Source organism: Pituophis catenifer, unplaced genomic scaffold (genome assembly GCF_029215685.1).
Source record: "Pituophis catenifer annectens isolate HBS135680 unplaced genomic scaffold, rPitCat1.0.hap2 SCAF_8, whole genome shotgun sequence".
NCBI lineage: Eukaryota > Metazoa > Chordata > Lepidosauria > Squamata > Colubridae > Pituophis > Pituophis catenifer.
The window spans coordinates 73565912-73587498 of record NW_027256888.1 but is presented as its reverse complement, the minus strand read 5'-3'; the positions used below and the strand labels follow the sequence as shown (position 1 = coordinate 73587498).

Sequence of the window (21587 nt, the reverse complement as noted above, 5' to 3'; positions counted from 1 at the left end):
CAGTGAAACATTTAGGACTAGTATAAAACCATTCAAATATTTTATGCAGCTTATGAAATTAACCTGGCATATGTTTCAATTTTGTTTACTAAAGTATGTGGAATAAATATCTTCAATTAGATTTTAATGATTTAAGCCACAATAATTTTTTTGGGGGGGAGGGGGGAATGAATCCTGTATGCAGACTATAAATGATGTTTTATCTTTTCAAGAAATATAGGTTATAATCAGTGGTGGGATTCAGCCAGTTCGCACCTGTTCGGGAGAACCGGTTGTTAAGCTTCTAAGCAGTTCAGAGAACCAGTTGTTGGAAGAAATCTTATTTTGTTTTTTTCCACTTTACAGGGCTAATCCTGTAAGGAACTGAAACATTCTGGTGTTGTTTCTAGCCTAATCTTTATTGCCCTGCTTACAGAAACTGCCTCTCTGGTTAACCCTTATTACATTGTAACAACTAAGGCGAAGCGCCCATCGACGTGAGTGACGTTGAATTGGCCATGCCCACACGGTCACATGACCACCGAGCCACGCCTACCCAGCTGGTCATTAGGGCAGAGAACCAGTTGTTAAATTATTTGAATCCCACCATTGCTTAGAATATATAGAATAAATACATATAAATATAAAATATAGAATAGGTTGCTGTTACTCAAATACTCCTACTTCAAGAAACTTTCTCTATTTAATTTGTCTATGAAAAAAAACCTCCTTGCCACAAATCCAGTCTCTGATGTATTCTCTTTGGGGAAAAACTCCAGACCTCATCTGAAAGTTATTATTTTTACTTGACAGGAAAAAACGCATGGAGTATAATCATATCAACTCTATTTGCCCAATTAGATCAATTTTCTTTTCAGCCGTGGTTCCATTGTAATGGAATGTATAAATAACCTTGGGGAGAGAGAGGAGCAGATTCTGCGTAGGAAACAGAAAAGAAAGCCAGGAGCCCTCAGTCACTTAAAGGTCAGAGAAAGAAAATTAAGATTGCAAGATTGATGTCAGCTCTCCCCCTCCCCCGATAAACCTGACAAGAAACAAGACAAGATTACGGGTAGTCCTCGACTTACGACCACAACTGAGCCCCAAATTTCTGTTTCTAAGTGAGTTTTGCCCCATTTTACAACCTTTCTTGCCACAGTTGTTAAGTGAATCGCGGTAGTGGCTAAATTATGTGAAGTGTTGTTCAGTGAATTCGGCTTCTCCATTGATTTTGCTTCTCAGAAGGTCACAAGAGGTGATCACATGATCTTGGGACACTGTAACCGTTATAAATAGGAACCGGTTGCCAAGCGTCTGAATTTTGATCACATGATGATGAGGATGCTGCAGAGGTCGATGTAACTGAAAAACGGTCGTGTCACCGTAACTTTGAACGGTCACTAAACGAACCGTTGTAAGTCAAGGATTACCTGTATATTTCTATGTCTACCCTTTGCTACTCCAAGAGAGAATCACCTTCTAGAATCAGATATAAGTGGACCAGGTAAACTATTACCTTTATGTTGTCATCACAGCTTTGTTTCTCCAGAGCGGTGTTTCTCAACTTTGGCAACTTTTGAGATGTGTGAATTTCAGCTCCCAGAATTCCCCAGTCGGCACACTGTTGGCATGGTATCTGTGGCAATTCTAGAAGTTGAAATTCACACATCTCAAAACTTGCCAAAGTTGAGAAACACTGCTCCAGAGATCTAACATGGTGAATTTAATTCTCATCTCGGTTTCTTAGCCGAGGGAGCTAGTGTTGTCTGAAGACTCTTTCCATGGTCATGTGGCCAACATGACTATATGCTGAGGCACAAAGAACACTGTTACCTTCTCACTGAAGTGGTACCTATTTATCTACTCGCATTTGCATGCTAGTGGACAGGAGCTGTAGCAAGTAGCAGGAGCTCACTTTTTTCAGTGTCATCATAACCTTGAACAGTCACTAAAAGAACTGTTGTAAATCGAGGATTAGTTGTACTGCAAATCTCCTAGAGCAAGGGTGTCAAACTCGATTTCATTGAGGGCCACATGAGGGTTGTGTTTGACCTCGGGGGGCCAGGGTGAGTGTGGCTAGCTCGACATCACTCGTGTTGGGGGCGCCTATGGCGGCCCAAGCGCTCTGCCAGCGAAAATGGGCTCCCGAGTTCCGTTTTCAGCTGCGACAGCCTCCTGCAACCCCTCTGCCAGTGAAAAGGAAGCTCTTGAGGGCCGTGGGCCTGTCTTTCACTGTTTCCATGGCAGCCCTGCGGGCCAGATCTAAGCACACCGTGGGCCGGATGTGGCCCACGGGCCTTGAGTTTGACACCCCTGTCCTAGAGATACCCCACAGATCACAGGATTATACTTTTCTGGTTATACTGATCTTTTTCCTACAATTCCTACCAGTGGTGGGTTTCAAATTTTTTTACTACCAGTTCTGTGGGCGTGGCATGGCTTGGTGGGCGTGGCTTGGGAAGGATACTATAAAGTCTCCATTCCCACCTCACTCCAGGGGAAGGATTCTGTAAAATATCCATTCCCACCTCACTCCAGGGGAAGGTTACTGCAAAATCCCCATTTCTTCCCGATCAGTGGGACATGGGAGGCAGAGAATAGATGGGGGCGGGGCCAGTCAGAATTTTTACTACCGGTTCTCTGAACTACTCACAATTTCTGCTACCGGTTCTCCCAAACTGGTTAGAACCTGCTGAAACCCACCTCTGATTCCTACCCTAAAGCTGCCAATAATCTGATAGCCACAATGAGTTCTGGTTAAGCCATTCAGCCACAGAACAATTATTTCAGCACCCAGAAAACACCACAGCAATTTTCAGCAGCATCCAATACATCCAAAGTCAATGCTGCTGTTCTAATTATGATAAAGGACCCAGGCTAGGAAGCAAAAGCAAATCATAACTCTTGTCAGCTTCAAAACATGAAATGCTGGAAGGAGTTGATAGCAAAGACAAAGTGCTTAACAAAAGTTCCAGGAGCAGCAGGTAGCAAATAAGATGAAATAAAAGAAAATACTTAAAAGAGTGATTTTCTTTCTTTTTGTTCATTGTGATGACTCCATGATGAGATTCATGGAAAAGAGTGTGGCAAGAGAAGGTATCAGACTGATCCCATAATTTATGATTTATGGAATTAGGGAAAGTTGAGTGGCTTCATTTCTCTGCATTCTTTTGTGAAAACAAAACAACTTAGATTCAAATGTTGGAAATCTATACAGCTGTCCTCTGCTACGGTTAAAGTTCAGACTTCTTTTATGTTGCAGAATAATCATTATTGTTTAGCCCCCATGCCTAAAAAGTCTAGAGTTCTTGATGTGATTTGCACTCCCGAAACATGGAGGATCTAGCTAAGAAGAATGTATGAGACTTACGTGAATAATGGTTAATGAACAATCTGGTTGTTTACACATCCATATTAACAATATGGTTGACCCCAGTATGTCAGTAATAGGTCTTGTCAAAAATTTTCTAAGTCAATGTACCTACTCATGATTTCCAACAAGAAGGTGACTGTTCACACAAGTGGCTTTTATTAAAGCCACTTGACCTATAGGTAACAAGTAGTTTTCTGTTGACTTCATGTTAGCAGACTTCATTTTAAAAACAAAGGAAGCAGGGGTGAAATCCAGCAGGTTCTGACAGGTTCTGGAGAACCGGTAGCGGAAATTTTCAGCAGTTCGGAAAACCGGTAGCGGAAATTTTGAGTAGTTCGGAGAACCCGCAAATACCACCTCTGGCTGGCCCCAGAGTGGAATGGGAATAGGGATTTTGCAGTATCCTTCCCCTGGAGTGGGGTGGGAATGGGGATTTTGCAGTATCCTTTCCCTGTCATGCCCACCAAGCCACACTACGCCCACCAAGCCACACCCACAGAACGGGGAGTAAAAAAATTTGGATTTCACCACTGAAAGGAAGGCAATTCATGATCTGTGGGGACCATGGTGATCTCTGAACTCAGTTGATTTTTTTAGATGTTTCATTACCCAACTAGGTAATCATCAGTGCTAGAATGGATTGAGGTTTGCTTTCTGTTTATATACAAAGTGTTCACTTCCACCAACAATGACAGGGCAAGCTCCTTGTATATAAACAGAGACCACACACCACTCCCTTCTAGTGCTGATGAGGTTACTTACCGGTAGTTGGGTAATGAAACATCTACCAAAAAACAACCCAGTTCAGAGCATCAAGGACCTCACTGTGCAACCTTGAGCTACCAATTTTCTCTCTTCTACTTTTACATCTTTAACTCAACTCCTCACTGCTTTACCAAGGCAGGTTTGTTTAAGTCTATTCTTTCAAAGGTTTTGTAAATATCAATCTCGGCAACTTCAGCAACTTCATAGAGAACTTGTAGCAAGAAATAAAGTTCTCTGCCTATCTCTGTTTTTTCTCTAAACAATTAAAATACCCAAGAGCTCAGAAGTGGGTTTCAGCAGGTTCTGACCAGTTCTGGAGAACTGGTAGCGGACATTTTGAGTAGTTCGGAGAACCGGTAGTAAAAATTCTGACTGGCCCCGCCCCCATCTATTCTCTGCCTCCCGAGTCCCAGCTGATCGGGAGGAAATGGGGATTTTGCAGTAACCTTCCCCTGGATTGGGGAGGGAATGGAGATTTTACAGTATCTTTCCTCTGGAGTGGGGTGGGAATGGAGATTTTACAGTATCCTTCCCCTGACACGCCCACCAAGCCATGCCACGCCCACAGAACCGGTAGTAAAAAAATTTGAAACCCACCTCTGCAAGAGCTGATATAGTCTATTAACAGTGACAGCATGCAGATATCATCATAAGTAGCCACTGACAGATCTATCCTGGACCATTGTAATTTCCATTAAAACCCATTTAAGGTGGTGATCCTTTCCAAATCCTGTAGCAGAAAGTTCTATTATTCTGTTAGGAGGAGGAGCATTTTCTCTTGTCCAGATATTTTGGATTTTAGCTACAATCATTAATGGCAAAGGCTTTATGGGAGTCGTAGTCCAAAGCCTCTGAAAGATCTATGTCAGTGATGGCTAACCTTTTTGCCATCATGTGCCAGGAAGGGGGGGGTGAGGGAGGTTTGCCCGTGTGTGTGCCACACCCATAATTCTATGTGCCCTGCCACGCACATGCGAGCACGACCCCCCTTCCCCCCCCACTCCTGGCACGCGATAGCCCAGTAGGCCCATTTTTCTTTCTCACCTGGCTCCAGATCCTTTCTATGCATCTGGGGAGGGCAAAAACAGCCTTCCCCACTCCCTCGGAGGACGGACGTTGAGAAATGGGCCGTTTCGGGCCTCCGAGGGGGTGGGGAAGGCTGTTTTCGCCCTCCCCAGATGCATAGAGAGGATCTGGAGCCAGGGAGAAAGAAAAATGGGCCTTTCCCCCACCCCCAGGCCCTCAACTGGTGGGCCCCAAAGGGCCAAAAATCAGCTGACAGAGCTGAGCTGGCGTGCCAGGCAACATGACTCCGCGTGCCACCTGTGGCACGCGTGCCATAGGTTCGCCATCATGGATCTATGTTATCCATCTCTCAACTACCATATTTTTCGGAGTATAAGACGCACCTTTTTCCCCCCTAAATGGGGGTTAAAATTTAGGTGCATCTCATACACCGAGTGTAGCCCCGCCCACCCACTGCCCCCCACCCTTTGGCCTCTGCCTCATAGCAGTTGCCTCCTTGCAAGCAAACAGCAAGAAAAAACAGCTCCTTTCAGCTTCAGCACAGCCTAATCAGCACAAGTTGATTGGATCGGCCTCCTGACTCTCAGCTGATTTGCTCTCAGCTGTTTTGCGCAAGGCTCTGCTGCTTGCTGCAAAGAGGTAAATTGCTGGAGCAGATTTTTTTCCCCCTTGTGCTTATCAAGCTATGCTGAAAACGAAAATGAAAGTAAAGCAGACTGTTTGCTGCAACGAGGCAAAATTGCTCAGAGGCAGAGGGAGATTTCTTTTTCTTCTTTTCCTAACCAAAAAAGGTAGGTGCATCTTATACTTCAAAAAATACGGTAAATATTTATTCGCCTCAAGACAAAGGGCCGCGAATCCTTTTAACCACTTCTGCTACACTTTTCACCGCTTGCCTCAAATTCCTGCCAAATAGGTCTATCTATGGTCGCGTAACATAAGCCCATTAAAATTGAGATATCAGACCAGTGTTTCTCAACCTTAAGATGTACGGACTTCAACTCCCAGAATTCTCCAGCCAGCATGGTGGTTGGGGAATTCTGGGAATTGAAATCCATACGTCTTAAAGATGCTGAGGTAAAGAAACGTTTTATTTTAGACCTCTTTTATCATTCATTTGCAAATAAGCAAACCTGAACCCAGAACTAAATTAAAGGGGCAGTATTTGTGCTTTAGCGATTATGGGTAACTGTTACGACTGCCTCTTGAAAAGGCAGTGTAGTGAAACAAATCTGTACATCCCATTCATGAAAACCTCCAAGTCCCTTTACACATGGATTAGTGGAACAACATGCTGTAAAATGGTCTCAGAAAATCACGCATCGCATTAACATCTCTAGGGAATGCCCTGACAGTGAACAATCACTTTTCATTTCGTGATTTGATTTATTTCCTTTATTATTTTTACAGCAGAGCTGAGGATGAAGAATGGCAGTGATAAAAGGTTAGGAAAATACCATGTCAGCCCAGGAATCCAGATGGAAAATTTGATCATTTGGGTGCTCCCGATTAAAAGCTATGCTGTAAATAGGTCATCATGTTCAGTCAAAAAACAAAACTCATTAACCCATAAGTAGTTTTTACCAAGGAATAGCGAAACAGAATAGAAAAAAAAGAGAGGACTTGAATTGAGTTTGGCCAGCTCACTCAACGTGATCTCTAGGGGACCCAATTCAAGGAGTTCAAATGGAGAAATAAGCTATCTGAAAATGCATAAAAATCTTAAAGCAGTCTTGTTTTTTCTTAGTTATGTGTCCCAAAGGTGCTTTTCTAAAAGGCAACTGGAATTTCTTGGGTTTTTTTCTTTGAAAACTTCTTGGATGAGTACTAACAACCCTGGATGAGAGCTAACAACCATGACCTGGGATGATTGAGAATCTCCATAGACTCTTTAGTTATGTGGTTTAAATGTAGTTTATAAAAATTTCTTTCCTGACACACATAAAACACATGCACACAGACCACTATAAGACAGAAAGAAGGGGAAAAAAGTCAGGTTTCAAGGGAAGGCTAGAGATTCCAACAAATCGAATTGGATTCCGATTTTCCGTGCTGTAGAAATCTGAGGAAATCCACTGGATCGAGTGCCCCAATCAAGGAGAGATCCAACTTAGAAATAAGAAGAAACTTCTTAACAGTGAGGACAATTAACCAGTGGAACAGATTGCTGTTCTGTCCCCGTACCACACACGCACCCCCACAGACAGCCGGGAGTTAATAAGCCACACGACAAAACTCTTTGAAGATAAAGCTGGCAGCAACCCAGTGGCTAGCTGCCAATTCAGACTTTACTCACACAAAACAAAGATTAGACTGCAAGCATTCCGATAAAACAGGCAGAGTTTCAACAATACAAGGATTAATCCAAATGCAGTCCGATAAAGCAGGCAAAGTCCAGTAATGCAGAGATCATGGATTATTTCCAGTTTTTGCTCATCACAAACTGAAGCGGCCACCACACCCACATTTATACTCTGTGGGGTGTGGTCTCTGGCATGCCTTCCCCTCTGCTGCGCACGCTTCTCCCTGCACCTCTGCCGAGGGTCCAGCCAGCACTTATCTTCTTTGTCGCTGTCCACCTGTGGCTGCGGGGACGTGCTTGGCTCTGAGCCTATCGTTTGGCCTTCGGTGTCCTCCGGAGGCATTGCCAGAGAGGAGGGTCCTGGAGAGGGAGGCCTTGCCAACTCCTCTCCCTCACTCTCAGAGTCTGCATCTGTCAGTAGCCCAGGCTCAGGGAACGGAGCCACAACAGTTGCCTCCAAAAGTTGTGGGTATTTCATCACTGGAGATTTTTCAAGAAGAGACTGAATAGCCATTTTCTGCAATGGTGTAGGATTTCCTGCTTGAGCAGGGGGTTGGACTAGAAGACCTCTGAGGTCCCTTCCAACTCTGTTATTCTGAACTTTAATAGGAAAATGGCCAATTTTAATTAGCTCCATCCTCCCCCACAATGAAACTCAGAGCTTCTTCAAAGCATAGCAGCTGAGCTCTCGTCTCCTATTCAGCCCCAATGGTAATCGAGGTAGTCTTCAACATACTCTCACAACGGGGACCAGAATTTCTATTACTAACCAAGGTGAGTTGCACTTGATTTTACAAACTTTTTGCCATGGTTATTAAGCAAAACATGTGGTCATTAAGTGAATCCAGCTTCCACCATTAACTTTGCTTGTTGCTGGGAAGTTCACAAATGGTAATCACAGGACATTGCAAATAGTATACCGTATATGCTGGCTGCCAAGCATTCAATGGGGAAGCCAAATTCTCTTAACAACTATGTTATTAACTTCACCACCACAGTGATTTGGTTAACTGTGGCAAGGTAGGTCATAAAATGGGGCAAAACTCACTTAATAACTGTCTTGTTTAGCAATAGAAACTTTGGGCTCAAATGCAGTCATAAGTTAAGGACTGCTTGTATCTACATTTATGGTTAACTTGAAACCCCCATACAGACCCTTTTGCATACAATGGGGAAAAATGCATTTATGAGTTGTGGTTTCAATGATTAGGAAAAAAAACTAGATAATAGAAAGAATGGGTTTTCTTTTGCAATCACAGAGGTAAGAGATAACTTTGTACTTATGTTTGCTGCAAAGGAAATTTGAAGCGTTTATTTTTTATTCTATTTCTTTTTATTCTTTCTGCACTTTTGTCTCTTTGTTTTTCTTTTCTCTCTTTTTGGCTTTTATTTTTTAGAAGTTGTTGCTCATTTTTATGTCCTTTGTAAAACTTTCAAACTTACTCCAATGAACTGAATGCTTATTTTGTTTTTCCAAATTATCACTTCCTTATTATCTCCCCGACCTCAAGCCAACAATTTTCTTTTTGATGTTTATTTCTACCGGCAGACCTATTTAATGCAGATAATGTATATATAGAAAAATGAACTCCATTAAAAACCCTCCCGGTGTAGTTAGTTTCTTTCTATAAATATTTACTCATGAAGCAGAACACACGCATCATTGTGGCTTCCTGAGAAATATCATCAGATGAGTAATGATTTTATATTAAAAATCAAACAACTTTCAAGCCTGTGGAGCGAAGAGAAAAATAATGGCAATAAGGAAATCACACAAGCAAAACTAAAGAGCTGCTGTGGCACAGTGGTTAGAGTATAGTATTGCAAGCTAACTGCCCACAGCCAGGGGTTCGATCCTGACCAGCTCAAGGTTGACTCAGCCTTCTATCCTTCCGAGGTCGGTAAAATGAGGACCCAGCGTTCTTTGGGGACCCTGTCTTGCTTAGCCACAGAAAGTTTGGCCTCCATTGTGGTCATAAGTCAAGGACTTCCCGTAATATATACGCTACAGGAAGGCAAAGCAGTTATTTCCACATATGACTTTGTAATGGACCAAGATGTGTGCTGAACAAACTTCTTCCATACAACATCACTGATGATATTACCCACTTGGGTAGTAAAATGTCTGGATGGAAACAACCAAGCTCAGAGACTACCTAAGTACGTCACAATTCAGAGCTGAGCTACACATACGCTCCATCTTCTATTGGTCCCTCCATATAGTTTTCTACATTAAGACCTTTCTCTCGTAGCCTCATCATCCCATGTGGAAGTAGATAAGGTTTATTTCTGTGATGACACACACAAAATCTTCATTTCATTTTCCCACACTTGTCATTAGAACATTAGTCATGCTGGCTGCTTTTGTCATGCTGACGTTAAAACATCTACATTTCAGTTTGGGTTCCTATTTCGCATTGTCTTATACTTTCTTTAAACTGCCCTGGGAATATGACAATAGGATGACAGAAAAAACACAGTTCTGGGCTGCATAAACAGAGGGATAGAATCAAGATCACACAAAGTGTTAATACCACTTTATAATGCCTTGGTAAGGCCACACTTGGAATATTGCATTCAGTTTTGGTCGCCACGATGTAAAAAAGATGTGGAGACTCTAGAAAGAGTGTAGAGAAGAGCAACAAAGATGATTAGGGGACTGGAGGCTAAAACATATGAAGAACGGTTGCAGGAACTGGGTATGTCTAGTTTAATGAAAAGGAGGACTAGGGGAGACATGATAGCAGTGTTCCAATATCTCAGGGGTTGCCACATAGAAGGAGTCAAACTATTCTCCAAAGCACCTGAGGGCAGGACAAGAAGCAATGGGAGGAAACCAATCAAGGAGAGAAGCAACTTAGAACTAAGGAGAAATTTCCTGACAGATAAAACAATTAAGAAGTGGAAAAACATGCCTGCAGAAGTTGTGAATGCTCCAACACTGGAAATTTTTAAGATGTTGGATAACCATTTGTCTGAAGTGGTGTAGGGTTTCCTGCCTGGGCAGGGGGTTGGACTAGAAGACCTCCAAGGTCCCTTCCAACTCTGTTATTCTAAATTAAATTCTAAACCTCTAGGGGACTGGAGGCTAAAACATATGAAGAATAGTTGCAGGAACTGGGCATGGCTAATTTAATGAAAAGAAGGATTAGGGGTGACATGATAGCAGTGTCCCAATATCTCAGGGGCTGCCACAAAGAAGAGGGAGTCAAACCAGTGTTGAAATCCAATTTTTTTTTACACACCTGTGGGTGTGGCTTGGTGGGTGTGGTGTGGTTTGGTGGGTATGGCTTGGTGGGCATGGCAGGGGAAGGATACTTCAAAATCTGCATACCCACTCCACTCCAGGGGAAGGATACTGCAAAATCCCCATTCCCTCCCCACTCCTGGGGAAAGGATATTGCAAAATCTCCATTCCCACCCCACTCTGGGGCCAGCCAGAGGTGGTATTTGCCAGTTCTCTGATCTACTCAAAATTTCCGCTACTGGTTCTCCAGAACCTGTCAGAACCTGCTGGATTTCACCCCTGAGTCAAACTATTCTCCAAAGCACCTGAAGGCAGAAAAAGCAGCAATGGGTGGAAACTAATCAAGGAGAGAAGCAACATAGAACTAAGAAGAAATTTCCTGACAGTTAGAACAATTAATCAGTGGAACAACTTGCCTCCAGAAGTTGTGAATGCTCCAACACTGGAAATTTTTAAGAAGATGTTGGATAACCATTTGTCTGAAGTGGTGTAGGGTTTCCTGCCTAAGCAGGGAGTTAGACTAGAAGACTTCCAAGTCCCTTCCATCTCTGTTATTAATACTCAAGCAAAAGTCAGAATTGCAACACTATGTTAATAAACAAGTCATAAAACTGAGTTTTGTTCATTTCCGGGTTTGGGGAAAATAATCCAGAGACCTTCTGACCTTTGCACAAGAGTTAATGTTGAAGAGAGTTGATTTTTAAGATGACTATAGTGAAAAGGAGTTGTATGAAGATCTAAGAGAGGTTGCAAATTGCTAAGCGCGGAGGTCGATCAGTATCGCTAACTACATGGAAAATATTAGAAATGCCTCAGGATATTTACTGGCTTTTAGTCCAATTCAGATCTCATCTGTGACCTTCTGTGACCTTTCTCCAAGCCTCCATGCCTCACTTTTCAGGAACAAAGATCAACACGTATCAAACTCAGAAAGCTTCATCATAAGGAAATAGAGATATAATGAACTTTCCTCACATTACACATTCCAGGTATGGAGCACAATGGCATCCATCATTCCTAATCTGGATGACTGCTGAGAATTCCAGAAGGTTATTTGGTTGTCATTTGGACAGGACAATTGTGAGTGATAACTAAAGGGGTTTCTTCACTGCTGAGCTGAGGTGCTATCCACTTATGCTGGGACCAACCCCCCAAAAATATATACAGACATATCTGATGTCCTGTTGCTGATCCCTGCCTGCCTCTTGGGTCGGTGTCTATCGAGATTCTCAGTCATCCAAGTCATGGTTGTCCCAACTGTGTTTTTTTCAAGAGGCAACTGGACTTTCTGTTTTTTCTTTGAAGACCTTTCGCTTCTCATCCAAGAAGTTCAACCTGGATGAGAAGCCAAAGGTCTTCAAAGAAAAAACAAAGCCCAGTTCCATTGGAAAATGGAATTTTGGGAATTCTATGGTCAGTGTTTCATGCAGCCATCTGACTTCCTTCCAAGGTATTGTTGGCACAGCTTAACTCATTTTATATAGTTTCAGCAGCTGTACAGAAATATACATGAACATGCTTAAAACTGAAGAGATGAGAGTGAATTTTAGGAGGGGGACCTTCTATTCTACCACCTCTTACTATAGTTGAGAGCACGGCATCAGAAGTAAAGTGCTTCAAGTTTTTTGGGTTTTATAATCTCCCAGGATCTGAAATGCACACCAAACATTAGAACCATCGTTAAAAAGGCACAAGGAATGTTCTTCCTGCGTCAACTCAGGAAGTTCAGGCTGCTCCCAGGAGCTGTTGATACAGTTTTATGGAGGAATTATTGAGTCTGTCATATGTACTTCTGTCTGGTTTGGTACAGCAACCAAACAGAAAAGGTACAGACTCCAACTGATAATTAGGACTGCAGGAAGAGTGACTGCAAACAGCCTACCTTCCATAAAAGACCTGCATATTGCATGGGTCAGAAGAAGGGCTGAGAAGACATCCGCAGACCCCTCACATCCAGGACATAAACTGTTTCAACTGCTCCCTTTGGGACGCCACTAACAGGGCATTGCATGCCAAAACAACTAGACACGGAGACAATTTTTTCCCTTGTGCCATCACTCTGCTGAACACCTAATCCTCACAGTACTGTATAATGTCTCTGTATATTTACCCATGTTGTATGATTGTAGTATTGTTATTATTCTTATCTTCTGTACTACTACTACTACTACTACTACTACTACTTATTATTATTATTATTATTATTATTATTATTATTATTATTATTATTATTATTATTTACTTTATTCATTAAACATGAAACTCAAGTCAACTGATCATTCAAGAATGCATCACAAATACCATTGACTGGTGCTAATGGTTGATATGGGTTGCTGCCAGCAACCTATTATTATTATTATTATTATTATTATTATTATTATTATTATTATTAATAATAATAATAATAATAATAATATTAATATTAATATTATTAATATTAATATTATTATTATTATTGTGTTGCTTTGCATGTACACTGATAGTTTCTTCATTGGAAACAAACTCCTTGTGTGTCTAATCACATTTGGTCAAATATTTTTTTCTGTTTTGTTCCATTCCATTCCGTTCCGTTCCGTTCCGTTCCATTCCAATTCCAATTCCAATTCCATCTATTCCATTCCATTCCATTCCATTCCATTCCATATAGGAGAAAATACTATCATACTAGGACAGCTAAGAACAACTGAAACCGTCTACTCCCATAGGCTAGGGATGAGATGAGATGAGATGAGATGAGATGAGATGAGATGAGATGAGATGAGATGAGACAAGATGAGACAAGATGAGATGAAGACAATGCCGTTGGGATGTGACAGGAAAAAAGAGGTGATTGGGAGGTTGTGAGAAAAGACCCCCATGGTTACAACAGCTAGTTGTGGGCCATCCTGACCTTCTAGAAGTCTCAAACTCAACATTTAGGAGCGAATGGAGCTGTTATCTGTTATAATCACTGGTTCCCTAGGGGCTTAGTATTTGTAGGGATTTCTCCTCCTAAATCTCTGATGTTGCAGAAACCAGAAACTGCCAGGTTCCTTTCAGAGATAGATACGATGGTTTTATGCTGAACAGACTCTCCAACGGCTAAAGAGTTGGTTGCTTTTTTAATTGAACTGTCAAAGGGCCCATAATTAGAAGATGGGACAAACACCAGCATAAATATCTCATGCAATGTTTTTTCTCATTTAATGCTGTTGCGTTCAAAGAAAGGGTAACTCCCTTTTTAGAAATATCTTTAGGCTTTGCACTCATAGAATAGAATAGAATAGAATAGAATAGAATAGAATAGAATAGGAATTGGAAGGGACCTTGGAGGTCTTCTAGTCCAACCCCCTGCCTAGGCAGGAAACCATACACCACTTCAGACAAATGGTTATCCAATCTCCCCTTGAGGTGCACCCGGAGGCTCCAACTGGTCCAGAATGCGGCCGCGCGGGTGATTATGGGAGCGACATGGCGCTCACATGTAACACCTCTCCTACGCGAGCTGCACTGGCTCCCGGTGGTCTTCCGAGTGCGCTTCAAGGTGGTGGTTCTTACCTTTAAAGTGCTCCATGGCTTAGGACCTGGGTACTTACGAGACCACCTTCTGCAACCGATAACCTCCCATCAACCAGTACGCTCCCACAGAGTGGGCCTCCTCAGGGTGCCGTCAGTAAAGCAATGTCGGCTGGTGGTTCCCAGGGGGACAGCCTTCTCTGTGGGGGCATCTACCCTTTAGAACAGGATACCCCCAGGGATACGAATGATCCCAGATCTCCGTACTTTCCGTCGTGCACTGAAGACCTTTCTGTTTCACCAAGCCGGGCTGGCATAAATTTTCAAATTGTCTAAATTCTATGCTGAGGATCTTAACTGATGAGCCAAATTGGTTTAATTATTTTAAATTGTTTTTATTTCACATTATATGTATGTTATTCTGACTGTTCACCGCCCTGAGTCCTTCGGGAGAAGGGCGGTATAAAAAATAAATAAATAAATAAATAAATAAATAAATAAATAAATAAATACATACAACAACAACAACAACAACAACAACAACAACAACAATAATAATAATAATAATAATAATAATAATAATAATAATAATAATAATCTCTTCTTAAAAACTTCCAGTGTTGGAGCATTCACAACTTCTGGAGGCAAGTTGTTCCACTGATTAATTGTTCTCGCTGTCAGGGAATTTCTCCTTAGTTCTAGGTTGCTTCTCTCCTTGATTAGTTTCCACCTGTTACTTCTTGTCCTGCCCTCAGGTGCTTTGGAGAATAGCTTGACTCCCTCTTCTTTGTGGCAGCCCCTGAGATATTGGAACACTGCCATCATGTCTCCCCTAGTTCTTCTCTTCATTAAAGTAGACATACCCAGTTCCTGCAACCGTTCTTCATATGTTTTAGCCTCCAGTACCGTAATCCTCTTTGTTGCTCTTCTCTGCACTCTTTCTAGAGTCTCCACATCTTTTTTACATCGTGGCGACCAAAACTGGATGCAGTATTCCAAGTGTGGCCTTACCAAGGCATTATAAACTGGTATTAACACTTCACATGATCTTGATTCTATCCCTCTGTTGATGCAGATAGGCACCCCAGAAGAAAGGCGAGGAGATCGCTGGCTGTTCTCAAGCCCGCTTCCCTTTTCTCTGCAGTCTCTATTTTCTTCTCACGGAGCCCAAAATTCCTTACAGGTTTCATTTATATAATCTCTCAAAAGTTCCTTTCTCTTTGGGAGCTGAATACACCACACACTGACCCATAAGAGTTATCACCTGTTTCCATAACAACACAGAAAAATTATCATTATGTGTCACAGAAGGCAACTAATATTTCAGTTTCTTACCCACGTAGCTGCTTAAAAAACTGGAAATGATTATCACCTAGCTCTGACTTGCTCCTGACCAACTACAATGCGCCTTAAACCAGAGATGGGAAAGTAGACAAGGGCCAAATTTAACGGGGAGGGGGCTGACACAATCAACACCCTCATTAACAACTAAAAGCTACATACAACCAGGAACCATATAAATACAATATATAGAGCAGTAAAGGAGAACCTCCGGATTTTACTCCACTTATCGTTGCAGAGTATAGGGGGCGCTGCTTGCCTCTGTGTCAAGGCCACTGAGCCAGCGCTGTCCGAAGACATGCCCACGGTCATGTGGGCAGCATGACATCATGGAGCGCTGTTACCTTCCCATCGAAATGGTACCTATTTATCTACTCACATTTGCATGTTTTCGAACTGCTAGGTTGAAAGCAGCCAGGGCGAGGACGGGAGCTTACCCATTACATGGCGCTCAGGTCTTGAACCTGGACTGCCGGCTTTCTAGCCAAAAAGTCCAATGTCTTAACCACCGAACTATCACACTGTTCACATAGAACAGTACACATATTCTGGAAAAGAGAAGTTCCCTGAGGATGGGCTCCAGCACAAGTTTGAAAGCTTTGAAAAATAAACCTTTGGTCCCGGGGACCTACTCAGATTGGATCCTGCAACATTATCCTGGGACACGTATATTCTTTACGGATGACAAATGTTCACATACTTAGAACTAAGGAGAAATTTCCTGACAGTTAGAACAATTGATCAGTGGAACAATTTGCCTCCAGAAGTTGTGAATACTCCAACACTGGAAGTTTTTAAGGAGAGATTGGGTAACCATTTGTCTGAAATGTTATACGTTTTTCTGCCTAAGCAGGGGGTTGGACTAGAAGACCTCCAAGGTCCCTTCTAACTCTGTTGTTCTGTTCTGTTCTGTTCTGTTCTGTTCTGTTATTCTATTCTATTCTATTCTATTCTATTCTATTCTATTCTATTCTATTCTATTCTACTCTACTCTACTCTACTCTACTCTACTCTACTCTACTCTACTCTATAGAGAACTTATTGTTTGAATGATGTTAAGCCTATTTCAAAGCTTAGGATTCAACATTTGTGTACTTCCTGCCTTAAAACAGCAGGAAATCATGTCTCCAATGTTCAGTCACCAGGGAGGGCTGGTATAACTGCATAAAACAGGCCTGAATCTTAACATGTCCCATGAACTGCTAGTTGCCCCAACCTGACTTAAAAGCCTAATAAAATGATTGCCAGTTCCAGTGTCAAATTCTGGCAGAGTATCATCTCTCAGAACTAAAACTTGCAGGAGCAGATTAAATATTTAATATTTAAAAAATATTTAAAGAGCCTTGATGGTACAGTGGTTAATGCACCCTGTTATTAACACAGCTGCCTGCAATTTCTGCTGGTTCGAATCTCTCCAAGGCTCAAGGTTGACTCAGCCTTCCATCCTTTCTAAGGTAGGTGAAATGAGGACCCAGTTTGTGGGGGCAATAAGCTGACTTTGTATAAAAATATACAAAAGAATGAAGGCTATTGCTTAACACATTGTAAGCCGCCCTGAGTCTCCGGAGAAGGGCGGCATATAAATCAAATAAAAAAAAAAAAAAATAAAAAAAAAATATTTATTCGGTCCAGAAGTTTGTTCCTAAAAGTCTAACACATATTTGATTTTAAAACAACAACAACAACAACATGTCCACCTGCCCTTTTGATGGGTGATTTCTTATTTTGTTGTGCAGACTAGGACTTTACTTACAACCAGCTCTTGAGTTCAATACAGATAGTCCTCAACTTACAACCACAATCGAGCCACAAATGTATGTTGCTAACGGAGAAATCTGTTAAGTGCCCCATTTTGCAACTTTTCTCGCCACATTTGTGTTAAGTGAATCCCTGCACTTCTTAAATTAGTCACCCTGTTGTTAAGTGAATCTGGTTTCCCCTTTTGACTTTGCTTGTCAGAAGGTCACAAAAGGGGATTAACATGAGTCTGGGACACTGCAACCGTCATAAATATGAGTCAGTTGTCAAGCATCCGAATGTAAACCACGTGACCATGAGGATGCTGCAATGGTCATAAGTATGAAAAAATGGTCGTAAGTCACATTTTTCAGTGCTGTTGTAACTTTGAACAGTCACTAAATGAACTGTTGTAAGTTGAGGGCTCTCTGTAGAGGTGTTCTGCCCCAGCTACAGACCCAAAGAACACAGCACACACAAACTCTATACAAAGCTTATTTTACTCAAATAACTTAGTCTTTATCAACCAAAGGCTGTTAATAAACTGTCTTAACAGCCTACCAGAATTCTAAGATAAGGTAATCACAGTCTTACTAGAGTTGGCAGAAAGCCCAGCAACAATTTTGCAGAGAATCCAGACGCGAAGGAGAGTGAACTAAAGTTGTTCCCTACAGTTTGCTGCAAGTGGCGTTCCTCCTTAAATAGGTTAAGGGAGTGGCCAATTAGCCCCAAGCCTTACTCTCGAGGAGACCTCCTCCTGAGTAGCCACTCCTGCCTTTTGGCAGCTCTGCGTGCCCGTGCATCGAGAAGAGGCTCCTCCTCTTCTTCCTCTTCACTTAAAGGAGCTTCTGGAGGTTCTGAAGGCCCTGGCTAAATCCCTGCCTCTGGCACCACATCTTCTCCAGCCTCCTCACTGTCCGACTCGAGCACCAGCTACACAGGCTGCTGGCGCACCACCACACCAGCCTCCTCGTTGTCGGAATCAACTACAATCTGCACAGGCCGTTGACGGGCCACAACAACAGGACGTTTTCTGATGGATAGCCTACAAGGAGATGTCTAAAAGGAGATAGCAACCATGGCAACACAATTAAAGACTGAGGCATGATCACACTAGAGCGGCCGCCATCTTGATTTTTTTTTATGCTGCCCTGGAGGAATTGTGACCTAAGCAATCCTAGGATTTGACTGGATGAGGAACCTTGAAAGAACAAAGCTTCTCGAATTCAGGTAGTCCTCGACTCACCACCATTTGTTGAGCGACTGTCCGAAGTTATAAGTCCACTAAAAAAGTGACTTACAACTGTTTTTCCCATTTATGCCCATTGCCGCATTCCCATGGTCACGTGATCAAAATTCGGATGCTTGGCAATGGATTCATATTTGTGACGGTTGCCATGTCCTGGGGCCACGTGATCCCCTTTTGCGACCTTCTGACAAGGGAAGTCGATGGGGACGCCAGATTCACTTAACAACCATGTGACTCACTTAACAACTGCAGGGATTCACTTAACAACCGTGGCAAGAAAGGTCGTAAAACGGGGCCAAACTCACTCAACAACTGTCTCGCTTAGCAACAGAAATTTTGGACTCAATTGCGACCATAAGTCAAGGACTACGACTTGCAGTGTTTTTTCAACTTTGGCAATTTTAACGTGCATGTTTTTCAACTTGCAAAATTCCCCCAGCCAGCATGGAGAATTCTGGGAGTTGAAGTCCACATATCTTAACATTGCCAAGGTTGCACACATTGTGCTGGAAGAACAGGAGATATGATGAAAAAGAAGAGCAATAAGAACATAACCAAAGTTGTGCCATAATACACGAGAGGGCAACTTGTTAAACAAGTTCTTGTGAGTTGAATAAGTGTACATTTCCTCTAACCTCCGTTTATATTTGTGCAAGAAGAAGAAGAAATTCCTTTTGTAGAAGCTGCCTAGCTTTGCTGTTTGAAATCAAGTTTCTACTTGGGGACGGCATTGGTTGCACAGCATTTCTAAGTCTGGGATAATATTTGTTTGTTTGTTTTTTTCTTCTGCTCTATTGCAGGCATCAGCTATATAAAAAACAAGCCTACTGTGTACATGCACCACAATTGTCTTAAGTTGCAAAAGACACAGATATATTCCATCGACAAAAAAAAAGAGAAGAAAAACTTCCCAGGGAGCAGAATGGAAGCACAAAGTATGAGGCACACATTTAGAACGACTCCCTTGGACCTTAAAGCAAAAACAGCCCACGGTTTCTTCATTTGGAAGAGCCATTTATAAGTAGTGAGTTTTATGTTTAAGAACTGGCAACAGCTTCTGTGCACAAGCCTGAACAATTAGCTCTTCTCCCTGCTTTTTTCTTTTCATCCTAAATCTATCCCCTCTTATGCAGTTACAGTAACAGTAACAGAGTTGGAAGCAGGGTGGATAAAAATCAATGATTTTTAAAAAAATAAATAAAAAAACCAGATTTTTTTGATTTAAATCGGATTTTTTTTTTTATTTTTATCGAATTTATTTTAATAAAAAACTTTTGGGGTAAAAATCTATCGTAAGATAGTTTTCTATTTAAGATACATGAATAATTTAATTTATTCAGCATGAAATGGAGCTTAGTTATGTAGCATATGAGGCTGTATATTCTGCAACACTGGGACTATCGTGAGTCAACAGTGGGTCAAAGGAATAGCAGAGATGACAGTTGCTCTTTAAAAATTATGATTTAAATCGAGTTGATTTAAATCAAGCCTTTTTACTAGTGATTTAAATCATGATTTAAATTGTGATTTAAATCAACTTGATTTAAATCAAATCCACCCTGGTTGGAAGGGACCTTTGAGGTCATCTAGTCCAGCCCTCTGCTCACACAGGAGACGCAAGGTCCTCGGAGAACAAATAATTCCTTGCAGACAAGGAATCACCATCACAGAACGTATGTATGTATGTATGAATGTATGTATGTATGTATGTATGTACAGTAGTGGCCAAAATTGTGGAAACCTTTTGGGAAAAGTGTCTTTTCTAAAACTGGCTAATTAATACCATTTTTGGGGGGAGTAGTACCATAAAATTATATATCCATGGAAAGATAATTTAATCAAGAATGTAATGCAATCACTTTTATGAAGGATTTGCTATTAGAATAGCAGTCACAGTATAAAGAAGAAAAGTGAAACACATAGAAAAAACAAGATATACAAAAATTATCACCATAGAAAAAATGAGATATACAAAAATTATCATCGTGTCAGTTAATACTTAGTTGGGTAACTTTTAGCATGAGTTACGGCCTTACGACGTCTTCCCATGGAGTGAACCAAGTCTTTTAGTTCTGCAGCTGTTATAATGTGAAACCAAGATTGAATGATGGCTTCTATTAACTGGGTTTTATTGCTGGGTCGCTTCTGACTAACAAGTTTCTTTAGTCGACTCCATAGATTTTCAATTGGGTTAAGGTCTGGGCTATTCCCAGGCCATTCCAGCAGTGAAATATGATTATCTTGAAACTCCAAAAAAAAGTGGTGTTATTAGCCATCAAACCTCAAAAATATACTTTTCCCGAAAGGTTTCCACAATTTTGGCCACTACTGTATGTATGTATGTATGTATGTATGTATGTATGTATCTTTCATTCATTCGTTCATTCATTCATTCAATAAACCACCCAGAGGTTTAGGGAGTTTGGCATTCACCAAATTGGATGGATGGATGGATGGGTGGGTGGACAGACGGACGGACAGATGGATGGTCACACTATGCCACAGCACCAAATGTGGAAAGAATTTCAGAATCAGTAAAACAGAATATTTGTAGATCGAGGTTGAAATGAGAGATCCTTGCTGCTTTAGAAATTTAGAACTTTAAATATGCAACCTACAATTCAACGGTGGGCCCAGGATTTAAAATTATATCCATCATATAGAAACTATTTTGAGAAATAAAAAAATAAAAATAAACCACCATTCCATCTAATACTACAAGACATAGCTGATATCCTATATTGGATTTTTCAAACCAACATGTGTTGAGAAGTCTTTGTCCCTAATCCTTAGCCCTAATGAGCAGATGAAATCCCCACAAACACACGGCATCGTGGCTTGTTACCCCGTTTCCCCCAAAATAAGACATCCCCTGATAATAAGCCCAATCAGGCTTTTGAGCGCATGGCAATAAGGCCAAGCGCTTATTTCGGGGTTCAAAAAAATATAAGACAGGGTCTTATTTTCGGGAAAACACGGTACATGCAAACTAGGTATCGATGTCCATTGCACTACATTTCTGTGTCAAATACACACATGCACTCCTGCCAGACAGATCCTAAGATGCTCTAGG

At 41.6% G+C, this 21587-nt stretch overlaps 1 protein-coding gene across 1 annotated transcript in view; it reads right to left on the bottom strand.

The window, feature by feature from the left end:
• Positions 1 to 21587, bottom strand: part of PRKG2 (protein kinase cGMP-dependent 2) — an 88628-nt gene that overhangs the window by 66327 nt on the left and 714 nt on the right. The window lies entirely within an intron of this gene.